This window comes from Salmo salar, chromosome ssa09 (assembly GCF_905237065.1).
Source record: "Salmo salar chromosome ssa09, Ssal_v3.1, whole genome shotgun sequence".
NCBI lineage: Eukaryota > Metazoa > Chordata > Actinopteri > Salmoniformes > Salmonidae > Salmo > Salmo salar.
In genome coordinates, this window is record NC_059450.1 from 146,889,257 (window position 1) to 146,898,951 (window position 9,695).

A 9,695-nucleotide genomic window follows, 5' to 3' on the forward strand; every position below is an offset into this window, starting at 1 on the left:
TGGCAGGGAAGTACTGTACTGGACAGAGAGTGGACTGGCAGGGAAGTACTGTACTGGACAGAGAGTGGACTGGCAGGGTAGTACTGTACTGGACAGAGAGTGGACTGGCAGGGAAGTACTGTACTGGACAGAGAGTGGACTGCCAGGGAAGTACTGTACTGGACAGAGAGTGGACTGCCAGGGAAGTACTGTACTGGACAGAGAGTGGACTGGCAGGGTAGTACTGTACTGGACAGAGAGTGGACTGCCAGGGAAGTACTGTACTGGACAGAGAGTGGACTGGCAGGGTAGTACTGTACTGGACAGAGAGTGGACTGGCAGGGTAGTGCTGTACTGGACAGAGAGTGGACTGGCAGGGTAGTACTGTACTAGACAGAGAGTGGACTAGCAGGGAAGTACTGTACTAGTCAGAGAGTGGACTGGCAGGGTAGTGCTGTACTGGTGGACTGGCAGGGAAGTACTGTACTGGACAGAGAGTGGACTGGCAGGGTAGTACTGTACTGGACAGAGAGTGGACTGGTAGGGTAGTACTGTACTGGTGGACTGGCAGGGAAGTACTGTACTGGACAGAGAGTGGACTGGTAGGATAGTACTGTACTGGTGGACTGGCAGGGAAGTACTGTACTGGACAGAGAGTGGACTGGCAGGGTAGTACTGTACTGGACAGAGAGTGGACTGGTAGGGTAGTACTGTACTGGTGGAATGGCAGGGAAGTACTGTACTGGACAGAGAGTGGACTGGTAGGGTAGTACTGTACTGGACAGAGAGTGGACTGGTAGGGTAGTACTGTACTGGACGGGTGGACTGGCAGGGAAGTACTGTACTAGACAGAGAGTGGACTGGCAGGGTAGTGCTGTACTGAGGGTGGACTGGCAGGGTAGTACTGTACTGGACAGAGAGTGGACTGGCAGGGTAGTACTGTACTGGGTGGACTGGCAGGGAAGTACTGTACTGGACAGAGAGTGGACTGGCAGGGTAGTACTGTACTGGACAGAGAGTGGACTGGCAGGGTAGTACTGTACTGGACAGAGAGTGGACTGCCAGGGAAGTACTGTACTGGACAGAGAGTGGACTGGCAGGGTAGTACTGTACTGGACAGAGAGTGGACTGGCAGGGTAGTGCTGTACTGGACAGAGAGTGGACTGGCAGGGTAGTACTGTACTAGACAGAGAGTGGACTGGCAGGGAAGTACTGTACTAGTCAGAGAGTGGAGTGGTAGGGTAGTACTGTACTGGTGGACTGGCAGGGAAGTACTGTACTGGACAGAGAGTGGACTGGCAGGGAAGTACTGTACTGGTGGACTGGCAGGGTAGTACTTTACAGGACAGAGAGTGGACTGGCAGGGAAGTACTGTACTGGACAGAGAGTGGACTGGCAGGGAAGTACTGTACTGGTGGACTGGCAGCGAAGTACTGTACTGGACAGAGAGTGGACTGGCAGGGAAGTACTGTACTGGACAGAGAGTGGACTGGCAGGGTAGTACTGTACTGGACAGAGAGTGGACTGGCAGGGAAGTACTGTACTGGACAGAGAGTGGACTGGTAGGGAAGTACTGTACTGGTGGACTGGCAGGGAAGTACTGTACTGGACAGAGAGTGGACTGGCAGGGAAGTACTGTACTGGACAGAGAGTGGACTGGCAGGGTAGTACTGTACTGGACAGAGAGTGGACTGGCAGGGAAGTACTGTACTGGACAGAGAGTGGACTGGCAGGGAAGTACTGTACTGGACAGAGAGTGGACTGCCAGGGAAGTACTGTACTGGACAGAGAGTGGACTGGCAGGGTAGTACTGTACTGGACAGAGAGTGGACTGCCAGGGAAGTACTGTACTGGACAGAGAGTGGACTGGCAGGGTAGTACTGTACTGGACAGAGAGTGGACTGGCAGGGTAGTGCTGTACTGGACAGAGAGTGGACTGGCAGGGTAGTACTGTACTAGACAGAGAGTGGACTGGCAGGGAAGTACTGTACTAGTCAGAGAGTGGACTGGCAGGGTAGTGCTGTACTGGTGGACTGGCAGGGAAGTACTGTACTGGACAGAGAGTGGACTGGCAGGGTAGTACTGTACTGGACAGAGAGTGGACTGGTAGGGTAGTACTGTACTGGTGGACTGGCAGGGAAGTACTGTACTGGACAGAGAGTGGACTGGTAGGATAGTACTGTACTGGTGGACTGGCAGGGAAGTACTGTACTGGACAGAGAGTGGACTGGTAGGGAAGTACTGTACTGCTGGACTGGCAGGGAAGTACTGTACTGGACAGAGAGTGGACTGGCAGGGTAGTACTGTACTGGACAGAGAGTGGACTGGTAGGGTAGTACTGTACTGGTGGACTGGCAGGGAAGTACTGTACTGGACAGAGAGTGGACTGGTAGGGTAGTACTGTACTGGTGGAATGGCAGGGAAGTACTGTACTGGACAGAGTGTGGACTGGTAGGGTAGTACTGTACTAGACAGAGAGTGGACTGGCAGGGTAGTACTGTACTGGTGGACTGGCAGGGAAGTACTGTACTGGACAGAGAGTGGACTGGCAGGGTAGTACTGTACTGGTGGACTGGCAGGGAAGTACTGTACTGGACAGAGAGTGGACTGGTAGGGTAGTACTGTACTAGACAGAGCGTGGACTGGTAGGGTAGTACTGTACTGGACAGAGAGTGGACTGCCAGGGAAGTACTGTACTGGACAGAGAGTGGACTGGCAGGGTAGTACTGTACTGGACAGAGAGTGGACTGGCAGGGAAGTACTGTACTGGACAGAGAGCGGACTGGCAGGGTAGTACTGTACTGGACAGAGAGTGGACTGGCAGGGAAGTACTGTACTGGACAGAGAGTGGACTGCCAGGGAAGTACTGTACTGGACAGAGAGTGGACTGCCAGGGAAGTACTGTACTGGACAGAGAGTGGACTGCCAGGGAAGTACTGTACTGGACAGAGAGTGGACTGGCAGGGAAGTACTGTACTGGACAGAGAGTGGACTGGCAGGGTAGTACTGTACTGGACAGAGAGTGGACTGGCAGGGTAGTGCTGTACTGGATAGAGAGTGGACTGGCAGGGTAGTACTGTACTAGACAGAGAGTGGACTGGCAGGGAAGTACTGTACTAGTCAGAGAGTGGACTGGCAGGGTAGTGCTGTACTGGTGGACTGGCAGGGAAGTACTGTACTGGACAGAGAGTGGACTGGCAAGGTAGTACTGTACTGGACAGAGAGTGGACTGGTAGGGTAGTACTGTACTGGTGGACTGGCAGGGAAGTACTGTACTGGACAGAGAGTGGACTGGTAGGGTAGTACTGTACTGGTGGACTGGCAGGGAAGTACTGTACTGGACAGAGAGTGGACTGGTAGGGTAGTACTGTACTGGTGGACTGGCAGGGAAGTACTGTACTGGACAGAGAGTGGACTGGTAGGGTAGTACTGTACTAGACAGAGAGTGGACTGGCAGGGTAGTACTGTACTGGTGGACTGGCAGGGAAGTACTGTACTGGACAGAGAGTGGACTGGCAGGGTAGTACTGTACTGGTGGACTGGCAGGGAAGTACTGTACTGGACAGAGAGTGGACTGGTAGGGTAGTACTGTACTAGACAGAGAGTGGACTGGTAGGGTAGTACTGTACTGGTGGACTGGCAGGGAAGTACTGTACTGGTGGACTGGCAGGGAAGTACTGTACTAGACAGAGAGTGGACTGGCAGGGAAGTACTGTACTGGACAGAGAGTGGACTGGTAGGGAAGTACTGTACTAGACAGAGAGTGGACTGGCAGGGTAGTACTGTACTGGTGGACTGGCAGGGAAGTACTGTACTGGACAGAGAGTGGACTGGTAGGGAAGTACTGTACTGGACAGAGAGTAGACTGGTAGGGAAGTACTGTACTACACAGAGAGTGGACTGGCAGGGTAGTACTGTACTGGTGGACTGGCAGGGAAGTACTGTACTGGACAGAGAGTGGACTGGTAGGGAAGTACTGTACTGGTGGACTGGCAGGGAAGTACTGTACTGGACAGAGAGTGGACTGGTAGGGAAGTACTGTACTGGTGGACTGGCAGGGAAGTACTGTACTGGACAGAGAGTGGACTGGTAGGGAAGTACTGTACTGGACAGGGTGGACTGGCAGGGAAGTACTGTACTGGTGGACTGGCAGGGAAGTACTGTACTGGTGGACTGGTAGGGAAGTACTGTACTGGACAGAGAGTGGACTGGTAGGGAAGTACTGTACTAGACAGAGAGTGGACTGTCAGGGTAGTACTGTACTGGACAGAGAGTGGACTGGTAGGGTAGTACTGTACTGGACAGAGAGTGGACTGGCAGGGTAGTACTGTACTGGACACAGAGTGGACTGGTAGGGTAGTACTGTACTGGACAGAGAGTGGACTGGCAGGGTAGTACTGTACTGGACAGAGAGTGGACTGGTAGGGAAGTACTGTACTAGACAGAGAGTGGACTGGTAGGGTAGTACTGTACTGGACAGAGAGTGGACTGGCAGGGTAGTACTGTACTAGACAGAGAGTGGACTGGCAGGGTAGTACTGTACTGGTGGACTGGCAGGGAAGTACTGTACTAGACAGAGAGTGGACTGGCAGGGTAGTATTGTACTGGTGGACTGGCAGGGAAGTACTGTACTAGACAGAGAGTGGACTGGCAGGGAAGTACTGTCCTGGACAGAGAGTGGACTGGTAGGGTAGTACTGTACTAGACAGAGAGTGGACTGGCAGGGTAGTACTGTACTAGACAGAGAGTGGACTGGCAGGGAAGTACTGTACTGGACAGAGAGTGGACTGGCAGGGAGTACTGTACTGGACAGAGAGTGGACTGGTAGGGAAGTACTGTACTGGTGGACTGGTAGGGAAGTACTGGACTGGACAGAGAGTGGACTGGCAGGGGAAGTACTGTACTGGACAGAGAGTGGACTGGCAGGGTAGTACTGTACTGGTGGACTGCCAGGGAAGTACTGTACTGGACAGAGAGTGGACTGGCAGGGTAGTGCTGTACTGGACAGAGAGTGGACTGGCAGGGTAGTACTGTACTAGACAGAGAGTGGACTGGCAGGGAAGTACTGTACTGGACAGAGAGTGGACTGGCAGGGAAGTACTGTACTGGACAGAGAGTGGACTGGCAGGGAAGTACTGTACTGGACAGAGAGTAGACTGGCAGGGTAGTACTGTACTGGTGGACTGGCAGGGTAGTGCTGTACTAGACAGAGAGTGGACTGGCAGGGAAGTACTGTACTAGACAGAGAGTGGACTGGCAGGGAAGTACTGTACTGGACAGAGAGTGGACTGGCAGGGTAGTACTGTACTGAGAGAGTGGACTGGCAGGGAAGTACTGTACTGGACAGAGAGTGGACTGGCAGGGTAGTGCTGTACTGGATAGAGAGTGGACTGGCAGGGTAGTACTGTACTAGACAGAGAGTGGACTGGCAGGGAAGTACTGTACTAGTCGAGAGTGGACTGGCAGGGTAGTGCTGTACTGGAGTGGACTGGCAGGGAAGTACTGTACTGGACAGAGAGTGGACTGGCAGGGAAGTACTGTACTGGACAGAGAGTGGACTGGCAGGGTAGTACTGTACTGGTGGACTGGCAGGGAAGTACTGTACTGGACAGAGAGTGGACTGGTAGGGTAGTACTGTACTGGTGGACTGGCAGGGAAGTACTGTACTGGACAGAGAGTGGACTGGTAGGGTAGTACTGTACTGGTGGACTGGCAGGGAAGTACTGTACTGGACAGAGAGTGGACTGGTAGGGTAGTACTGTACTAGACAGAGAGTGGACTGGCAGGGTAGTACTGTACTGGTGGACTGGCAGGGAAGTACTGTACTGGACAGAGAGTGGACTGGCAGGGTAGTACTGTACTGGTGGACTGGCAGGGAAGTACTGTACTGGACAGAGAGTGGACTGGTAGGGTAGTACTGTACTAGACAGAGAGTGGACTGGTAGGGTAGTACTGTACTGGTGGACTGGCAGGGAAGTACTGTACTGGTGGACTGGCAGGGAAGTACTGTACTAGACAGAGAGTGGACTGGCAGGGAAGTACTGTACTGGACAGAGAGTGGACTGGTAGGGAAGTACTGTACTAGACAGAGAGTGGACTGGCAGGGTAGTACTGTACTGGTGGACTGGCAGGGAAGTACTGTACTGGACAGAGAGTGGACTGGTAGGGAAGTACTGTACTGGACAGAGAGTAGACTGGTAGGGAAGTACTGTACTACACAGAGAGTGGACTGGCAGGGTAGTACTGTACTGGTGGACTGGCAGGGAAGTACTGTACTGGACAGAGAGTGGACTGGTAGGGAAGTACTGTACTGGTGGACTGGCAGGGAAGTACTGTACTGGACAGAGAGTGGACTGGTAGGGAAGTACTGTACTGGTGGACTGGCAGGGAAGTACTGTACTGGACAGAGAGTGGACTGGTAGGGAAGTACTGTACTGGTGGACTGGCAGGGAAGTACTGTACTGGACAGAGAATGGACTGGTAGGGAAGTACTGTACTGGTGGACTGGCAGGGAAGTACTGTACTGGACAGAGAGTGGACTGGTAGGGAAGTACTGTACTGGACAGAGAGTGGACTGGCAGGGAAGTACTGTACTGGTGGACTGGCAGGGAAGTACTGTACTGGTGGACTGGTAGGGAAGTACTGTACTGGACAGAGAGTGGACTGGTAGGGAAGTACTGTACTAGACAGAGAGTGGACTGTCAGGGTAGTACTGTACTGAAGAGTGGACTGGCAGGGTAGTACTGTACTGAAGGGTGGACTGGTAGGGAAGTACTGTACTGGACAGAGAGTGGACTGGTAGGGAAGTACTGTACTAGACAGAGAGTGGACTGGCAGGGTAGTACTGTACTGGACAGAGAGTGGACTGGCAGGGTAGTACTGTACTAGACAGAGAGTGGACTGGCAGGGTAGTACTGTACTGGTGGACTGGCAGGGAAGTACTGTACTAGACAGAGAGTGGACTGGCAGGGTAGTATTGTACTGGTGGACTGGCAGGGAAGTACTGTCCGGGGACTGAGGGTAGTACTGTACTAGACAGAGAGTGGACTGGCAGGGAAGTACTGTCCTGGACAGAGAGTGGACTGGTAGGGTAGTACTGTACTAGACAGAGAGTGGACTGGCAGGGTAGTACTGTACTAGACAGAGAGTGGACTGGCAGGGAAGTACTGTACTGGACAGAGAGTGGACTGGCAGGGAAGTACTGTACTGGACAGAGAGTGGACTGGCAGGGAAGTACTGTACTGGACAGAGAGTGGACTGGCAGGGAAGTACTGTACTGGACAGAGAGTGGACTGGCAGGGTAGTATTGTACTGGTGGACTGGCAGGGAAGTACTGTACTAGACAGAGAGTGGACTGGCAGGGAAGTACTGTACTGGACAGAGAGTGGACTGGTAGGGTAGTACTGTACGAGACAGAGAGTGGACTGGCAGGGTAGTACTGTACTAGACAGAGAGTGGACTGGCAGGGAAGTACTGTACTGGACAGAGAGTGGACTGGCAGGGAAGTACTGTACTGGACAGAGAGTGGACTGGCAGGGTAGTACTGTACTGGTGGACTGGCAGGGTAGTACTGTACTAGACAGAGAGTGGACTGGCAGGGAAGTACTGTACTGGACAGAGAGTGGACTGCCAGGGTGGTACTGTACTGGTGGACTGCCAGGGTAGTACTGTACTGGACAGAGAGTGGACTGGCAGGGAAGTACTGTACTGGACAGAGAGTGGACTGGTAGGGAAGTACTGTACTGGTGGACTGGCAGGGAAGTACTGTACTGGACAGAGAGTGGACTGGCAGGGAGTACTGTACTGGACAGAGAGTGGACTGGTAGGGAAGTACTGTACTGGTGGACTGGTAGGGAAGTACTGGACTGGACAGAGAGTGGACTGGCAGGGAAGTACTGCTCTGGACAGAGAGTGGACTGGCAGGGTAGTACTGTACTGGTGGACTGCCAGGGAAGTACTGTACTGGACAGAGAGTGGACTGGCAGGGTAGTGCTGTACTGGACAGAGAGTGGACTGGCAGGGAAGTACTGTACTGGACAGAGAGTGGACTGGCAGGGAAGTACTGTACTGGACAGAGAGTAGACTGGCAGGGTAGTACTGTACTGGTGGACTGGCAGGGTAGTGCTGTACTAGACAGAGAGTGGACTGGCAGGGAAGTACTGTACTGGACAGAGAGTGGACTGGCAGGGTAGTACTGTACTGGTGGACTGCCAGGGAAGTACTGTACTGGACAGAGAGTGGACTGGCAGGGTAGTACTGTACTGGACAGAGAGTGGACTGGCAGGGTAGTACTGTACTGGACAGAGAGTGGACTGCCAGGGAGGTACTGTACTGGTGGACTGCCAGGGAAGTACTGTACTGGACAGAGAGTGGACTGGCAGGGTAGTACTGTACTGGACAGAGAGTGGACTGGCAGGGAAGTACTGTACTGGACAGAGAGTGGACTGGCAGGGTAGTGCTGTACTGGTGGACTGGCAGGGAAGTACTGTACTAGTCAGAGAGTGGACTGGCAGGGAAGTACTGTACTGGACAGAGAGTGGACTGGCAGGGTAGTACTGTACTGGACAGAGAGTGGACTGGCAGGGTAGTACTGTACTGGTGGACTGGCAGGGAAGTACTGTACTAGTCAGAGAGTGGACTGGCAGGGAAGTACTGTACTGGACAGAGAGTGGACTGGCAGGGAAGTACTGTACTGGTGGACTGGCAGGGTAGTACTGTACTGGACAGAGAGTGGACTGGTAGGGAAGTACTGTACTGGACAGAGAGTGGACTGGCAGGGTAGTACTGTACTGGACAGAGAGTGGACTGGCAGGGTAGTACTGTACTGGACAGAGAGTGGACTGGTAGGGTAGTACTGTACTGGTGGACTGCCAGGGAATTACTGTACTGGACAGAGAGTGGACTGGTAGGGAAGTACTGTACTGGACAGAGAGTGGACTGGCAGGGTAGTACTGTACTGGACAGAGAGTGGACTGGCAGGGTAGTACTGTACTAGACAGAGAGTGGACTGGCAGGGAAGTACTGTACTGGACAGAGAGTGGACTGGCAGGGTAGTACTGTACTGGACAGAGAGTGGACTGGCAGGGTAGTACTGTACTGGACAGAGAGTGGACTGGCAGGGAAGTACTGTACTGGACAGAGAGTGGACTGGCAGGGAAGTACTGTACTGGTGGACTGGCAGGGTAGTACTGTACTGGTGGACTGGCAGGGTAGTACTGTACTGGTGGACTGGCGGGTAGTACTGTACTGTGTTACAGACTCCATGGTAAAGCCTTGTAAATGTGATTGGCTAAATGTGGGAAACATGGGAGTTGTGGTCAGGGAAGAAGAGACAACATAGAGAGAGATGCAGAGGAAGAGGTGATGGATGGAGGGAGAGAAATAAATAGAGAAAGAAGGACGGACATATGGGGGTGAATCATTTAACAGAAGTAGGTAACCCAGAGCCGCGAAGTGTGTGTCTCTTGTCTCCATGGTTACGGAGACGGCGACAAGGCTCCGAGTTGCTTTGAGGGTGACCTTGTCTCTGATAAAAACCCACAGGCACAAATAAACACACACTTACACAAACACACACAGCACAGGAGGCTGCTGAGAGAAGGACGGCTCATCATAATGGCTGGATTGGAGTGAATGGAATGGCATCAAACACATGGAAACCATGGAAACCATGTGTTTGAAGAGTTCCATATCATTCCATTGATTCTGTTCCAGTC